The 16,457-nt window shown below is 44.3% G+C and overlaps 1 long non-coding RNA gene across 1 annotated transcript in view; it reads left to right on the top strand.

The window, feature by feature from the left end:
- LOC141371127 (uncharacterized) overlaps nt 1-14,845 on the top strand; it is a 109,904-nt gene extending 95,059 nt beyond the window's left edge. The window contains exon 3 of the long non-coding RNA XR_012375814.1: nt 14,743-14,845. This is a non-coding gene — a long non-coding RNA (uncharacterized lncRNA). The remainder of the gene's footprint in view (nt 1-14,742) is intronic.
- Nucleotides 14,846-16,457: the final 1,612 nt, after the last annotated feature.

Here is a 16,457-nt window from a genome sequence, read left to right as displayed (position 1 = left end):
CGTGGAGCCTGAGATCCCAGCACGGGGGCTGCCCGGGACAGCTTGTGAAGTAGTGGGACTTGGCCCCTGTGTTCCTGGTCTCTGGCAGCTCCAGATGCCCTGCGTTTTCCTCTGACTCTGCTCCATGTATCTTCCCGTTCCCAAAGTTCTCCCTCTCCCCTGTCCTCATTCATTTTATTAAAACCTGCTCTAAAAACTGGAATTGACCCTAACTTTGGGGCTCTTCTCCTTCAAAGAGCCTTCTCTGCTAGGTCCTGCCCTCCCTTGCCCCCACCCAAGGCGAGGTACCCTTCCTCAGGGCTCCCAGTATATTCTGTAATGCTCTTTAACTTCCCTTATTCACTTCCTATCACATTTTGCATAGTTATCCCTTTCTTGTCTGTGACCCTCAACAGATGATGAGGTCCTTGAAGGAAGAGGCTGTTAGTCTTTTGCCTTGGTCCTAGCATCGAGCACAATGCTAACACAGTAGGCTCTCAACCCTTGTCCAGTGAGTTAATGAATTCCTTCCTGCAGTTCTTTCAAACTGTCCTAGGGTTTGGCTGAGGTGGCTCAGGGACAGTCCAGCTTGGTGGGAGGGAGGGAGGGTGGGCAGGGGAAGTGGGGTAGGGCATTCTCCTCTCCCACCACCTCCTACCCATGAGATAATTTCCAGCCCCAGCCCTTGCTTTGTCCACAGCAAGTTTACTTTGATCTGTCTTATATTTATATACACATATATTAAATTATATATTATGCATATTACATGTAATATATACAATATATGATATAGTATAGGTGTAACATTCATATTACATATATGCACATGTAACATATCATCTGTATAATATAATATGACATACATGATGCACACATACATACATATAAAGATATTTTGTCAGAAGAGTTCTGTTTAAAAAAGTTTTGAAAACCCAGACCTTGAACTTTTAATCCAAGGTCTCTCTCCCAGGGCATTTGCTTTTGAAGCCATTACTAATTACCACTTGGACAATGGAAAGCTTTGTGCCAGTTGGAAGCATTCTAACTCTGTAATGCCTCTGATGGAGGCATTACTTTTGGGATAGTGACTTTCTTCTGGTGTATGGGCCACCTACCCCACCGCCCACATCAGCAATCCTGGCCGGTGTTAGGGAATGAAGAAGGAATTGGATTATTGGAAGCCACAAAGCCATTAATGTCATTTATCTCAGAGGGTTTTGGTTATCATCATTGTTTTGGTCAGCTTTAGGCCAGCTGGGAGGCCAGTGTTGACCAGGTTGTTGTGTGAGGGATGAGAATCTTCACAGACTCAGACAAAGTACCTGTTTCTCTTGCTGGCCTGTGAGGCGGCAGCCGGTTGTCAGCTCTTGACCCCCTTTTTCTGAACTGCCCCCTCTTCCCCTTGGCGGGCAGCACCTCTAACCTTCTGCTTCCTAGATGCTGAGTCCTCCCACCATGAGGGTCTCTGTGGGCCTGCCCTTCCTAGTACGGGAGCCCGAGCTCTGGCCCTTCACTCCTTATCAAAATCCGACCAGCTTCTATCGCATGGTGTGATCGTGGCCAGAGCACTGACTTGGGAGTCCTAGAACCTGGTCTTGAGTCTTGAATTACTCACCAGTCATGGGACCTCAGGTTAGGCACACATTCTCCAGAGTCTCAGTAAATGGGAATAATGGCCCCAACCTTCCTACCCTGAGTTGAGGTTCATCTGAAACACTAGGTTGGTCTTCCTCAGCTTTTCCTGCAATTAGATTCCCCTAGGGAGCTTTTAGCATCCCAATTCCCAGGTCAAACCCCCAAACCAATTAAATCAGACTTTCTGAGACTGAGATCCAGAAATTAGCATTGTTTAAAGTTCTAGAGGCAATTCTCACATGCAGGTAAATCTGAGAACCACTGTTTAAGGTCCAAGTATTGTGAACACTCAAAATATAAGCAGATTCTGAACTTCCATCTGAAAGAAATTGCTTTCCATCTGAGAGCAGAAAATATGTAATTTTCTAATCTAACAAACAAATCTACAGAAGTTCTCAGTCCTGATTTGGTTCAGAGTCTCTTTAAGAATCTCCTGAAGGTTGTATAGCCATTTCTCCAGGAATGAACATACTCACAAAAGTTTGCACATAATTTCAACATATAATATCACCTTCTTAGTGACATTACCTGCTACACCATCACACCCCTCCACACCCACATACATTTCCTATCTTCCTGCCCTGTTTCATGCTTTCTCTGTAGTCTTTATCACTGTCTGCACACACATCTTCAAGTCCCTTACTACGCCAGAGTTTCTCAAGGTGTGGTTCCAGGACCACCTTTACTTCATCAAGATACGCAGGATGGGATTCAAGAATCTGCATTTTCAAAATCTCCCTGAGTTTCTCTTAAACACTGAAGTTTGAGAGCCCCTGGTCTGGGAATTCTAAATTCAGAATATTCAGGGGAAAATCTGTTGCTATCTCTTCCAGACCCTGCCCTGCGGATGGGAATTCATCTCCCTCGGTGTACTGGTGATCTTGAGTAGAATTTCCAATGTTCCAGAGAAATCCTAGGTATTTTCCAATTTACCTCAGGAGGTGTGGGAATGTGGCTGTGTCAGTAGTATGATTTGAGGGGCTTGGATTAAGGTCCCCTATCTAATGGGAAGGTTATCCCCTTCCCTCACCAGTCATGGTACTTGGAATTCCATCATTGTCCAGTCATGCTTCCTGAACTCCAGCCTCCACCTCTAGTACAATGAATAACAAAAACCCAGGCAGCGGGCATATTTGACCCCATCTCTCTGATCCAAGTTTTCCACTGGCTTCCTATTGCCCGCAGAGGGAAGCATACCCTGCTATTTTGTTGCTAAGAGGCTCTTAGCACACACTCCAGTGGGATGCAACCACACGTGGTTCTTGAAGTATCACATACCATTTCCTTCCCCGGTGGTCCTCTGAGATTGCTCTTACATCTCTTTACACATGTCACTCCTCTCCCCAGACTTTTAGATGATTCAGAGGGCAAGCCAAGTCTCCACATGGCTTCCAAGGCCCGGCGGGATCTGTCCCTCAGCCTCCTTACCTCTCAGGCCTCATCTTTTGCCACCCGCCTGTGTTACTTTGCTGGGGCAGCTGTAAGAAAGCTCCGCAAACTGGGTGGCTTCAAACAACAGACATTTATTTTCTTGTGGTTTCTGGGGCTAGAAGTCCCAAACCAAGGTGTTGGCAGGGCCACGGTCCCTCTGCAGCTGGAAGGGGAAGGATCCTTCTGTGCCTCTTTCTAGCTTCTGGTGGTTGTCATGTGGTATCCATTGCTTTGCAGGTGCAGCACTCCGGTCTCTGTCTCTGTTGTCACATTGCCTTCTCCCTGTGTGTCCCTGTGGCTTCACATGGCCATCGTTTTAGAAGAACCCACCCTGCTCCAGTATGACCTCATTGTAATTAATTCTATTTGCAATGGCCCTGTTTCCAAGCAAGATCCCATTCTGAATTAATGGGGTCAGGACTGCAAAGCATCATCTTTGGGGGGACATAATTCGATCCCTAACACCTCCATCTTCTTCATTCTGTTTCAGTCACACTGGCCTAGAAATGCCAGATTTAGCAAACAAAAATACAGCACTCCTAGTTAAATTTGAATTCCAGATAAACAACAAATAATTTTTTAGTATAAATATGTTCCAGATGTGGCCTGGAACATTTTTTTTTTTTGATACAAATATGTCCTATTCAATATTTGGGACATACTTGTGCTAAAAAAATGTATATGTTGTTTACCCCAACTTCAAATTTAACTGGGCATTCCATATTTTCTCTGGCAACCTATGCTCCTTGTTGTTCCTTGAACACAACAAGCATGCTCCCACCTCTAGGCCTTCCTGTTGACCGTTGCCTCTGCTCTGGGATGCTCATTCTCTGATTGCCTTCGGCAAGGCTTTCCTGAATACTTGTCCCTTATATACATACTGCCTGCCCTCCTTTCTTGCTTTAGTTCTTTCCCTTTGCCCCTTGTCTCTATCTACCCGGCTATCTATTTTGCCTGCTGATTGTGTTTATTGTCTGTTACCCCCAGTAGAATTTAAGATGGCTACTTTCGTTCACTGCTGTCTCCCCAGGGCTGAGAACAGTGCCTGGCACGTAGTTCAGTAAATGTTTATGGGATGGATGAGGAAATAAATCCTTTGACTTTTGCTCGAGCACTGGAGAGCAGGCCTCTGTAGGTGTTGCCTACCTAGGGTGCAATTGCGCATCTGGTATGTGCCCCTCCCTCACGCTCAGTGTAAGTAGTTTGGGAAAGTCCTGCCCCAAACTCTAGATTCAGAGGTGTAACGTGATGCAGGCTGGCCTGTGAATTCCATCCACTTGGCCACAGGCCTTGGTTCAGGGATGGGCACAGGACCCCAGCCGGTCTCAGAGCCAGTCTCAGAGTTTCTGCTGGAACTACTAAGACAGAGCACTCTTTTCCTACAGGTGTTTCTGAGAGGAAGAGGATGTCAGGTGGAGCTGCTGATAGCCATCTTGTCACCAATAGAGGAAGAGCAAGGGGTCAGCTTGTGGCCAGAAGCCTATGAGTGATCTCTCAGGCCTGACCATAGGCAACTACAAAGGTGGTCTGTCAGCTTGGGTTGTCATCACAGAATACCTGTAGACTGGGTGGCTTAAACAATGTACATTTATTATTCACATTTCTACAGGCTTGGAAGCTTGAGATCAAAGTGCTGGCAGATTCCATTCTTGGTGAGGGCCCACTTCCCGGCTTGCAGACAGCCACCATCTCCCCGTGTGTTCACATGACCTCCTTGTGTGTATGCATGCGCAGAGAGAAAGGGAGCTCCGGTGCCTTTTCCCCTTCTTATAAGGACACTAATCTCATCATGGGGTCCCCACCCTCATGATGTCATTTAACTCTAATTACCTTCCAAAGGCCCTACCTACAAACACCATCATATTTTGGGTTAGGGCTTCAACCTACGAATGGGCAGGGAGAGGGGGGGTCCACACACACATTACTCCATAATATGTTATCTGGCAGGCTTCGTGGGGGAAAGCTGCCCTTCCTACACCAGACGCAGTGCACCGCCAATGCATGGCAGGCTCTGAAGGGAGTTGCAATCAAGGACTAGGCCCCTGTGGTCAGCCATTCTTTTATGCATGGCTGCATTCCTGGTCCAGGTGCCTCCATCAGAAGCCTCTTTACTGGGGGAGGACGGGTGACTAGGCTGAAACCTTATGGTGGGAAGGGGAAAGTTGAAGACGCTTTTCTCCACTCTGACTCAGTACTCAGGACTTTTCTACTAGGTATCCCTGCTCCTCCTGGCCGCCAATCCATAGAAAGACAGGAACCTGTTGTTTGAGGCTCCCTCAGCAGTGAGCCAATTCCCCCAGGTGTGCTGATACAGTTGGCCTTCCCCAGGGGCTGTTCCATGGGGGAAAATGGAACACTGGGGAGCCAGCAATTTAGCTTCTTCCTTATACTATGGCAGTAAATAAATAAAGGCTTAATTGTTACTTTCTTTTTTGCCTTGTTGTCTTAATTGACTACTTTGACACCTGGCAGATCCACTCGGCTCTTGACAGCCTGCTTGAGAATGAAACCAACACAGAGGAATCACAGCTGAGAGACAGAAGAGGGATAACTGGGTCTCTATAACATCATCTGAACTCCGCTAAATCTAGCTGTGCTGGAAGCCACTGTGACACTTAGACCTTTTCATTCTTGAGCATAAGCCAATTAGCTGTGTTTTTGTGCCACTGAATCCTGAGTCAAGTACATCCTCTCAGTGCCCCCCTCCCCCTGGAACTCAGGAACTCCCCCCACCGGGTTCCTGTTCTCCTGCGTACTTGCCTTCGCCGTGGTCCAGATCAACCTGTACTATTCTGTTTCACGTGCTTGCCTCTTTCAAGGGACATCTCTTAGAAACCAGGGGTGTGGCTTCTTTTTCTATGTCTCTTTTTAAATCCCCCCACCTCCTACATGCCTTTGCGCAGAATCACAAAAAACTCTGTGGAATGAGTACTTAATGAATGAAACTCCAGTGGGCTGTTTATAATCAATTAGGTAATTATAAGTAGGATGAAAAACTCTTTAATATTTAAAAAATTTGCATTAGACATATTTTTTAAATCCTCTTAGGAAATCAAATCTGTGTTAGGGGATACAACCTGTATTCATTATCTTTTGCTGCATAGTAAGTTATCCCAAAACTCATCAGTTTAGAACAACAAACATTTATCCTCTCAGTTTCTCAGGGTCTGGAGTCAGGTACAGCTTAGCTGGGTCCTCTGGCTCTGGATTTCTTACAAGGCTATGATCATTGTGTCCCTGAAGCTGTAGTCATTTCAAGGCTCAACTGGGAGAGGATCCACCTGCAAGCTGACTCAATGTGGTTGTTTGTAAACCTCAGGTCCTCAATGGCTGTTGGTGGGAGACATTAGTTTCTTGCCACATGGGCCTCTCCATAGGGCTGCTCATTATATGCCACTTGGCTTCCCTCAGAGTAATGAGAGCAAAAGAGAGAGAGAGAGATCCACGATGGTGGTCATAATCTTGTTATGATTTAATCTCAGAAACAATATCACAATGCTTTTCCTATATTCTCTTTGTCAGAAACTAGTCACTAGGTCAAACCCACACTGAAAGAGAGATGATTATATGAGGCCCTGAATACTAGGAGGCAAGGATCATTGGGAGCTATCGCAGAGGTTGCCTACCACAGTCCACCTTCTGACTTCCAAGATTCACATCCCTCCCACATGCAAAATACCTACCCTATCAAGGTCCTTAAAGCCTCATCTCATTACATCAGTTCAAAGACCAGAGCTGCATCTATATTAAGTTCAGTTGTGATTGAGGCTCCTCAGGTGTAGTGCCTTAAACACAGATCCTTTTGATCTGTAGACCAACGGAACTAAAGAAATAAGTTATCTGGCCCCCATCTATAGTTGTTGATCAGGAAGTCATTCTTGTCAAACAAGGTAGAAAATTGGAGGCACAAGGGTTCATTGGTCCGTAGAAATTATGAAAGCCTCCAAGTAAGTGCTGGAAGTTTCTTGATTAGATCCCAAGGCCTAAGATTAATTCTCCATGGCTCTTGGCTCCACTCTCTGGGCTGTTGATTCTGCCCTCTGAGTCATCTTTCCTTTTCTTATTTTATTTTTTAAAAAATTTTATTTATTTTTATTTGAGAGAAAGAGAGAGAGAGAGAGAGAGAGAGAGAGAGAGAGAGAGAGAGAGAGAGCACGAGCGGAGCAGGGAGGGGCAGAGGGAGAGGGAGAAGCACACTCCCCGCTGAGCAGGGAAGCCTGATGTGGGGCTTGATCTCAGGACCCCAGGATCATGACCTGAGCTGACGGCAGCCGCTTTACTGACTGAGCCACCCAGGTGGCCCTCATCTTTTCTTTTTTATGAAAGGTAGCACATTTTTGTAGCTGAGCAGCTTTCTCAGCTTGCTTCTTGCCAGTAGAATTCTAGGGGTTGAAAAAGTCTCCTCATAATACGTTTCTGTCCCCTGTAGACAAGTTGGCTATGTTTCTACAAATATTAAGTCTTTTAAGAAACTTGTAGGTCTCCTGTGAATTTCTTTGGGATTCACTCCATTAGGCAAAAGCCATACCTACAGATTTCTTTGTGATAAGCCCCTTTGCTTTTGCTGAAATGGTTGCGGTCCAATACCCTTAACTTTCTAGAGGCCCTATAGTTTGATTGAGAGGATTTGTGAAGCAAACCCTTAATCTCTTATGATAGTATAAGAAATATGTGTTTGCTCTTCATCCCCAGCTCCTGGCCAGAGCTCCTTAGGACATTATCTTTATAATGCCCTAAGGGATAATAGCAGTAGGAACATCTTTTGTTATAGTATTTGAGTTTTGTCCCTAGCTCCTGAAACAGCTCCAGAGTGATAAAGCTGAAAAGAGCATCTTTTATAGGTTTGTGTTAATGAGGTGACTTTTGGAAAATCCCTAAGGTTGGGGGTGTGGGGCTGGTTGCTAGTGGAAACAACCACAGGATTAGAGAGTTGGAAATTTCAGCCCCACCACCTGATTTCAGGGGCCACTAATGGCAATGATTTAATCAATCATGATGATGTAATGAAGCCTCCATAAAAATCCTGACCGAAGGGGTTCAGACAGCTTCTGGGTTGGTGATTACTTGGGAGTGCTGGGAGGTGGTGCTCTCGGAGAGGACATGGAAGCTGTTGCCCTTTCCCACATTCTTTACCCCAGGCGTGTCTTCTAGTTGGCTGTTCCTGGGTTTTCTTTATTATAAATGGGCAATAGTAAGTAAAGTGCTTTCTTGAGTTCTGTGAGCCATTCTGGCAAATTATTGAGCCCAAGAAAGGGATTGTGGGAAGCCCCCTGCCCCCATTTATAGTTGGTTGGTCAGAAGTATAGGCGGACAAGTGGGACTTGAGATGGGTATCTGAAGTGGGAGGGGGAAGGGTTGTGGGATGGAGGCCTTCCCCTGTGGGGTCTGCACTAATTCCAGGCAGGTAGTGTCAGAATCTAGTTAAATTGTAGGACGCCGCAAACAATGAATCATAGAACACTACATCAAAAACTAATGATGGGATGTATGGTGATTAACATAACATAATAATAATAAAAAAAAATTGTAGGATGCCCAGTTGGTGTCCTACGAGAACTGGAGAATTGCTTGGTGTGGAAAACCCACACATCTGGTGTCAGCAGTGTTGTAAGTAGATGGAAATGGTAGTATTTCTTCTTTAAGGGGGTTTTTATAGACTCTAAGGCACCACCTTTGATCTTTCTGAGGTCTTAACAAAAAGTTTTACTTTTATATGCTTAGTTTCTTATTTATTTATTTATTTGAGAGAGAGAGAGAGAGAGAGCACATGAGCTGGGGGGTGGGGAAGAAGGTCAGAGGGAGAGGGAGAGAGGGAATCCCAAGCAGGCTCCACTCTCTAGTATGGAGCCCAAAGCAGGGCTAGATCTCATGACTGTGAGATCACAAGCTGAGCCAAAATCATAAGTCAGATGCTTAACTGACTGAGCCACCCAAGCGCCTCTCAGTTTCATCTTTAGACACTGTTTTCCTGGTAGTACCTTGGATTTGATATTTGTTTGAATGCCATCTGGAGAGGCTGAAAAATTTTAAAACATTTTTTTTGCTGCAGGGGTGGGTGGGTGGTAGGGACTATAATAGTCTTTCCCTCGGTTTCTTTCTTTCCTCCTTCGTTTTACTCTAAGGAGCAAAAAGAGATCAGGTGGCACCTCCATCACTTTGGAAACACCCCTTAACTAATCACCTAGGTCATTAGGAATATTTTCTACTTTCCATATAACTGCAGGTAATGGTGTTGCTAAACTTTCTGCTATTCCAAAATAAGGTCCCTCCTCTTGCAGTTTCTAATAGCATGTTTCTCATTTCCTTCTGAGCCTTCACCAGCAGTGTCTCCAAAGCCAAGATTTCTACTGTCTATTCAAGACAATTAGGCTTTCTTTAACATGCTCCTCAAATTCCTCCTACCCTCTGCATACTGCTGGGTTCCAAAGCCGCTTGCACACATATCTGTTCCAGGAAACTTACTTCCAGGAACCAAAAATCTGTATTTATCCCTTTTCTCCTCTTACCTCCAGAGGTGACTATTCTAACATATATAAAGCATCATTTTGTTTGTGAAGACTTCATATAGAATTATACTCTTGTTTTATGAGCATATATTTTTACTTTCTTAAATGGTATTGTTTTAAATATCTCATTCTGTTTCCCACTCTTTCCAACCATCACTATGCTTTCAAGCTCCATCCATGATGTTATGTGTGACTAGATGTAGTCAGTGGCTTCCAACTGTGTGTAGTACACCATGGGTTACTCCCCCCGTCATGTTTTATATGTCCAGTGCCCTAGGGGTGGGTACCCAGGTGATCTCCATCTTCATGCCATCATCACAAAAAATGTGGCCATGAGCATCCTAATCCATAGCCCCTTAGGAATTTGTGTGAGGATGTCTTTGTGATATATGCATACCCAGAAGTGGAATTAATGATGCTTAGGATATACATAGGCTTAAATTGACTAGGAAGTGCCAAATTACTCATAATATTCACGCACTAGTCTTCATTCCCACCAGTCATGCATCAACGAACTTGTATGCCACATCTAGGCCGACACTCAGTATCATCATCCAGCTTAACATTTTTTTCAGTCTATTTGGTATAAAATTGTATCTCATTAATATTTTGATTGGCGTTTTTCCTGACAATGGATGAGTTTGAGCATCCCTTCATATACTTTTGACTTCCTTCTTCCATGAATTGCCTGCATATATCCTTCTTTGTATCCCTGATTTTTAAGATCAGAGAGCAGGTATGATTTCCTCTGCATTCTCCACTGCTCCCAGCAACACTGATGGATGTTGATTGATGACTGATGAGAAGGTCAATGTGGCTGTGTTATTTGAGCTTCTGGATTTTGAGGCCTACTTTTCCTCCACAGAGCCTGAGGTGTTTGCCTTCATGCATTCAGAACACATTCATCAAACAACTACCCCATGCCAAGTCTTCCTGTGCAACTCTCCCTCCCGGCAAAGCCCAAATGACCTGTCAGTCACTCTATCAATTGAACAGAAGAATGAAACTGGTCACACTAGTCATCTGGCATCAGACAGACTCTGGTAACATTTTAAGTGCCCTTTTATAGACTCTAATGCTCTATGATCCTCTGATTCTAACTCACTGACTAGTTGATTTTTTTCCTTAATTGTTGTTTTTAACTGCCACGTGCCTAAAGCAAGGCAAGATCCAAGGAATCTTAGCTATGTATTTGCACATCAACACGAGACTTTGTGAAGTGTCTCTGCTTATGAGGCACAATCCCACATTGTAGTGAACTATGATTGCTGGAAGCTATCATGTATTTCACTGTCAAAAAATAAACTCTCCTTACTGCATTCTATAAAGGTCACAAGTCTCAGTGTGACAACATTTACTGGCATTTCCAGAGAGAAGAAGTGTTCTCAGCCCTAACCTAGCTAGCTACTCCCACACCCACCCACTCCAGGGCAGGGTTAGGAGCCCAAATCTGTAAGTCTTGACTGAAATACCTCCACCCCATATTGTAATTATCTGTTTATTTGCTCTTCCTCCTCTAGATTTGGGACACACGGAGGACACAGATTGTGTCTTATTCATTTCTTTAGTTTACTATACTTAGCAAGGTATTTGTCACAGAGGAAGTGTTCAGTAAACATTGATTGATTGAATGAATGGACACATGAAAAAATATTTATTGAGCACCTACATGCCACATACTATGTCAGATTCTGGGAATTCCTAGATGAATAAGACACAGTTTAATTATAAAATAGTGTGGAAAATGTACAGAGGAGAAACACTGCATCTTATGGGGAGATGAATCTCAAACAAGGAAGGGATGCCATTTGCAACACTCATCTTTTTCATCTCCAAAAGAGTTCTTCTGCCTTAAATTCTGGATATGGCTTGTACTTGACTTGCAAGAAAGAGGCTTTTTCTGTGTGGACATGTGTGTGAGAGGTGTGGGTATGGATGCTCCCTGTCCATGTGTGCCTATTCCATTGTAGCCTAAAGTTAGTAAAGGGAGGTTGAAGGCTATTTGCCCACCTTCCAAATGGCTGGAATAGCTATAGAGCCATCTGGGGCTGTAGTGCAGACAAATAAGCGAGCATCACAATATTGGACCCTTAATTCCTTTGGTATGTGACCCAACAGTTGGGAAAATCTAAGCTGGCCTAGGAGTGAGCTTTCCCAGCTCCATCTCAAATCCATGTCAATTTTCAACTCTTTGGTCAAGCGAAAGGGACTTGGGTCAAGTTCTGTTCAAAGGCTCGGGCTTTGAGGGAAACTTAGACAAGTAAGTTTGCTGAAAGGTCTAGTTACGTAGCCCTTGGAAAACATACTAGTCAGGCCTCCGCAGGAACCTTGTTTCACTTCATATCAGCTCAGTGAGAAAGCTGAACAGTGACTTTTAAAATGGGCAATAGGTATGGGGGAGTGGGCCGGGTGGGGAAGTACGCTAGATTTGGCATTATGTCTTCCACAGAAAAACAAATACTCATTTCTTTGTTTTCACTTTAAAAGATACTTCTTATAAAAAGGGTTTCTTCGTAAAGAATCACTTAATATTTGGTATTTCATCAAGGGAAACAAATTTGGGTTCTCCTGAGCAAATCCCTAAAGAGATTTCCTTCATTTCTGTATCTGTGGACTTTGGATAGCAGAGTCTAATGTGAAATAATCTTCAATAAAATTTTTTTCATTGATATTCTACAGGGCAGAATTCTTTTATCTTTATTTGCTGCCTAATCTTGAAGCATTTGCTCAATAACCACAGTGTAGGCTTCAGTTAAATATGCAACTCCTGCCTCTGGCATTCTTTTACAAAATTATTGAACTAGTTTGCTGGCGTGTATTTACCTCTATTTTTAAGGACTCAGTGACTAATAACCAGGATAAAGTGCACATGAGTTGCCTTTGTTTGTTTGTTTGTTTGGGGTCTGTGAGCCTGTCTATCATAAACCAAAATAGTCAATAGAAGATGAAGTGATGAAGGCTACCACCAATAATAATTGCACAATGTGAGGACAACCAATAGAGTAGGGGTTGGTAAACATTTTCTCTGAAGGGCCAGGTAGTAAATATTTTAGGCTTTGTGAGTCATATAGTCTCTATCATAACTACTTACCTCTGCTGGTGTAGTGCCAACTCAGCTGTAGACAATATGTAAATGAATGAGCATGGCTGTATTTCAATGGAACTTTATTTACAAAAACAGGCAACAGGCCAGATTTAGCCTGTGGCTATAGTTTACTGATCCCTAAACTAGGATAGAAATAAGTGGCTTTAGGGGCGCCTGGTGGCTCGGTCGGTTAAGCGTCTGCCTTCGGCTCAGGTCATGATCTCAGGGTCCTGGGCTGGAGCCCCATGTGGGGCTCTCTCCTCAGCAGGTAATCTGTTTCTCTCACTCTCCCCCTACCCCCGCTAGCAAATTAAAAAAGAAAGAAAGAAAGAAAGAAAGAAGTAGCTTTAGCTATGAAAAATATCATAAGGGCCCTCCCCTTTGAAACTCTAATTTTGCCCTGTATCTTAGCATACAGCATTTGCTGTCCAGTTTTGTTTCCTGAGCTTTAGGTTTAGAGGGGGAGTGAGGGGTTTGCAGAGGATTCAACGACAAGAAGCTCTAAGGGGTGCCCTTCCCTTTTGTTTTCAAGCCTCTTGTCCTGTCCTAGCCAGGTCACGGTAATGGGGCTGAAATAGAGAAGGGTCTGCACCGGAAACCAGCCACTCCGCCGAGGATCCGTGGCTCCCAGGGGAGTTGGGGTTTGGTGCTTAGGGAGAAAGAAGGGACGTGCCTCTGGGAGTCTACTCCAGCAGCCCAGAGATGAGCAACAAAAGAGACCAAGGTCCCCAAATTCTCCTGGGTGCCAGGTTGGTTCCGGTTTGGAAGAGGTCATTTTCAGAGCACAGTTTGTAGGCACAGAGCTCGGCTAGTGGTTTGTTTCATTGGTAAAGAAGATCCTGCGATAGTTCTTGTGCTCTCTCTGCAGCCGTCCACAGGTGTGGACTCTTTATTCGGTTTCAGTGTTGGTCGAAGCAATGATTCCACCGTCTCCATGGGCGACACAAGGGACGCAAGTAACAACTAAAAGAAAAGTTAAGAAACTGAAGGTCAGGTATCCTTTACTTGGAAAAGGGCCAATAAGTGCATTAGTGAATGTATGGAGTGGATGTTGCAGCTGAGACCAAATTCTAAGATTGTGGTTAATTTTCTTTCTACCTGGAGTAGATCCCTAATCTTGCTTTTTGCTCTATCATTTTTTCCCCCAAGTCTGAGCAAACACAAGCCATCCTTGAGTTCCCGGCTCTGGTAGGTTCCCAAGTGAGCAGCATCTGTTGGATGGAGAAGTAGTTCATGCCCAAGATGTTTTTAGAGGGCTGACCCAGCGTCGGTGTCAGGGCCATCAATTAGACAGTGGGAGAGGGGAAGCAAAGAGGCAGCGATGAAGTTGGTAATTACACACCACAGTACCATTGACCTCCAAGAGCAGGTGGCGGTGGCAAGTGAAATTCCCGGCTCTGTCACTCAAGATTCATTTTCGCTCTTGTGTTTCAGCCTGAGGGGATGCTCACTGATCTGGAAGAGATTGTCGACACTGTTTTGTTAATAATAAGGACAATAAGCAAATAATGTATTTAATACAGAAGGATATTTTCCTTTCCTTAGTTGCTTGAAAGTTGCTATTACATTTTTAAAACCTCTCTCTTTGTTCTTCTCTCTCTCTTTATATATGTGTGTGTGTGTATGTACACATATATACATCTACATATATATGTGCAAATTGGGAAGATCAGGATCTACATCTGTAGTATGAGTTCAATATTTACTGCTTCTTTATTTTTAAAGATTATTTATTTATTTATTTATTTATTTGAGAGAGGGTGGGAAGAACACAAGCCGGGGGGAGGGGCAGAGGGAGAGGTAAGCTCCCCGCTGAGGAGGGACCCTGGTGCAGGGCTCCATCCCAGGACCCCGAGATCATGGCCTGAGCCAAAGGCAAATGCTTAACCGACTGAGCCACCCAGGTGGCCCAATATTTACTGCTTCTATAGAACTGGCCCTTTGTTGAGGCCTTTGCAGCCCTAATATTTCCATTTCTTCATCCTTGCCTTGTTTACAGAGCCACTATTACTCCTGAGTCACAGGTAGGCCCAGAGAGGAGGGCCCAGAAAAGGATACCCAAGCCCTGGCAGCAGATTTGGTGACATTATCCTTCTGCCTTCCCAGTTGTACTTGCCATTTTCAACGTCACTCTGAGCCGTGGTTCTGACTCCGTCTCCCTTCGTCTCCAGCTTCTCTTCATCCCAGTGAGGCAGCTTCGCTTTTGGCCTTCAGTGTGGTGGGGAGGTGAGTGAGTTTTCTTGGCTGCCTACGTTCAGTCCTGAGCAGCCTGGAGTCAAGGGGTGGGGGGTATGGACAGCGGGGCATAACAACTTCATTTTCCCTAGCCCTTGAGCCACGTCAAACACTTCTTACAATAACAGACCCCAATCTGCAACTGATGTCCGGGACAGATGGAGGTCTGGCAGAAGCTGAGATTGCTTTCCAATTTCGCTGAGATTATAAAAACAACATTTTTGAAATTTACATCCTAGCACTCATGACCCTGAGCATTTTATTTTTCTTTTGTCACTGCCTTCTTTGAAGACCAAGTCACCTGTTCCTTCAGCTCGAGACAACGTTTCAGGTGATAAGAAAAGACAAACTATCAGAAACTCCAGAGGTGCCAATTATCTACCCTTTCCTTGCTAACAACTTGTATGTCTACTCATTGGTTTATATAAAAATAACTACGTCTTTCTCTTAACATTCTTGGAGGGGGGGCGGGGGTGTGTGTGTCTGTCTGTGCCAAAGTAGCCAGATCAGACTTTTTCAATGAACAAGAGTCGGGGGGGAAGAAAAAAAAGGTAAATTGACTTTTTACAGGGAAGCAGGCCATTCCTCAAAAACTATTAAAGATTCTGTCATCCAGAATATCCCTATCCTGTTGACATTATTTATAGATTTCATGAAAAATACATCATCATAACATTGATATATGGACCCTTTAGCATCCAATTTCTTGAAGGCGTCTGAACCTGATCAGGCTGCTGGTCATGCACTCATAAACGTGGGGGCAATATAAATGAGATGATGCCCCATGGACTATAATACCCACAGATGCTTTTCTAAAACATGCTCATATCCTTTGGAAACAAGGCAATTTGGCTCTCTACCTTGGCTCTGAATGAAATAATGTTCTGGGTGGGGGAGGCAGGTAATAAAAGCAACGATTGTGAAGTGTTACTGGCAGTTTTTTTCATTTTTACTGCAAGCTGGGCCTACATTTGTCTTCATTGTCAAAGGGCTGGTGTTGTTTACAAGTTAAGGACAAGGAAGCAGGAAAGTTTATTCCATTCTCTGGGCTGGGAAAGCACCATTTCCTCATCATGAATCCAAAACCACATCTTGAACAGGAATTAGGTGACACATCGTTTTAGATTGGGTCCCATTTGGAAGGTTTCCTTGCTCCTTTCCCCATACCTGCCTGGAGGTGTGGAAAAACCTGGCAAGAGTTGCTCTTAGAGGGTGATAGCAAACCAAACTCGGCCATTTCTGCCCCCGCCACTCCCCCCGCCCCGTGTCAGCTGACTGGACATTGAGAACAGCTGTGGGGTCTAGTCTTTGCCAGTTGACAAAACCTTACCAACTTTTCTCATCCTTTAGGAGAAACAAAAGTTGGGTGCAGTAATTTTGGAGGCAGAGTGATGGTTGGTCGACTCCTTTATTGTGGACAGTGATGTGGGCCGAAAAGGTTTACTCTGCATCCAGGCCTCTATGTATTGATGATCCATCTTGATTGTCAGGACAAAGCTCCAAACCGGGAGTCACATTACTCTCAGAGTGCCTCTACACATATTGGATGAAGAACAAGAAAGAACTTGTAATCTCTTCCTCATACT

Source organism: Callorhinus ursinus, unplaced genomic scaffold (genome assembly GCF_003265705.2).
Source record: "Callorhinus ursinus isolate GAN/ISIS: 27379988/994484 unplaced genomic scaffold, GSC_fseal_2.0 scaffold2, whole genome shotgun sequence".
NCBI lineage: Eukaryota > Metazoa > Chordata > Mammalia > Carnivora > Otariidae > Callorhinus > Callorhinus ursinus.
The sequence above is the reverse complement of the archived record's forward strand: the minus strand, read 5'-3'. Positions and strand labels throughout refer to the sequence as shown.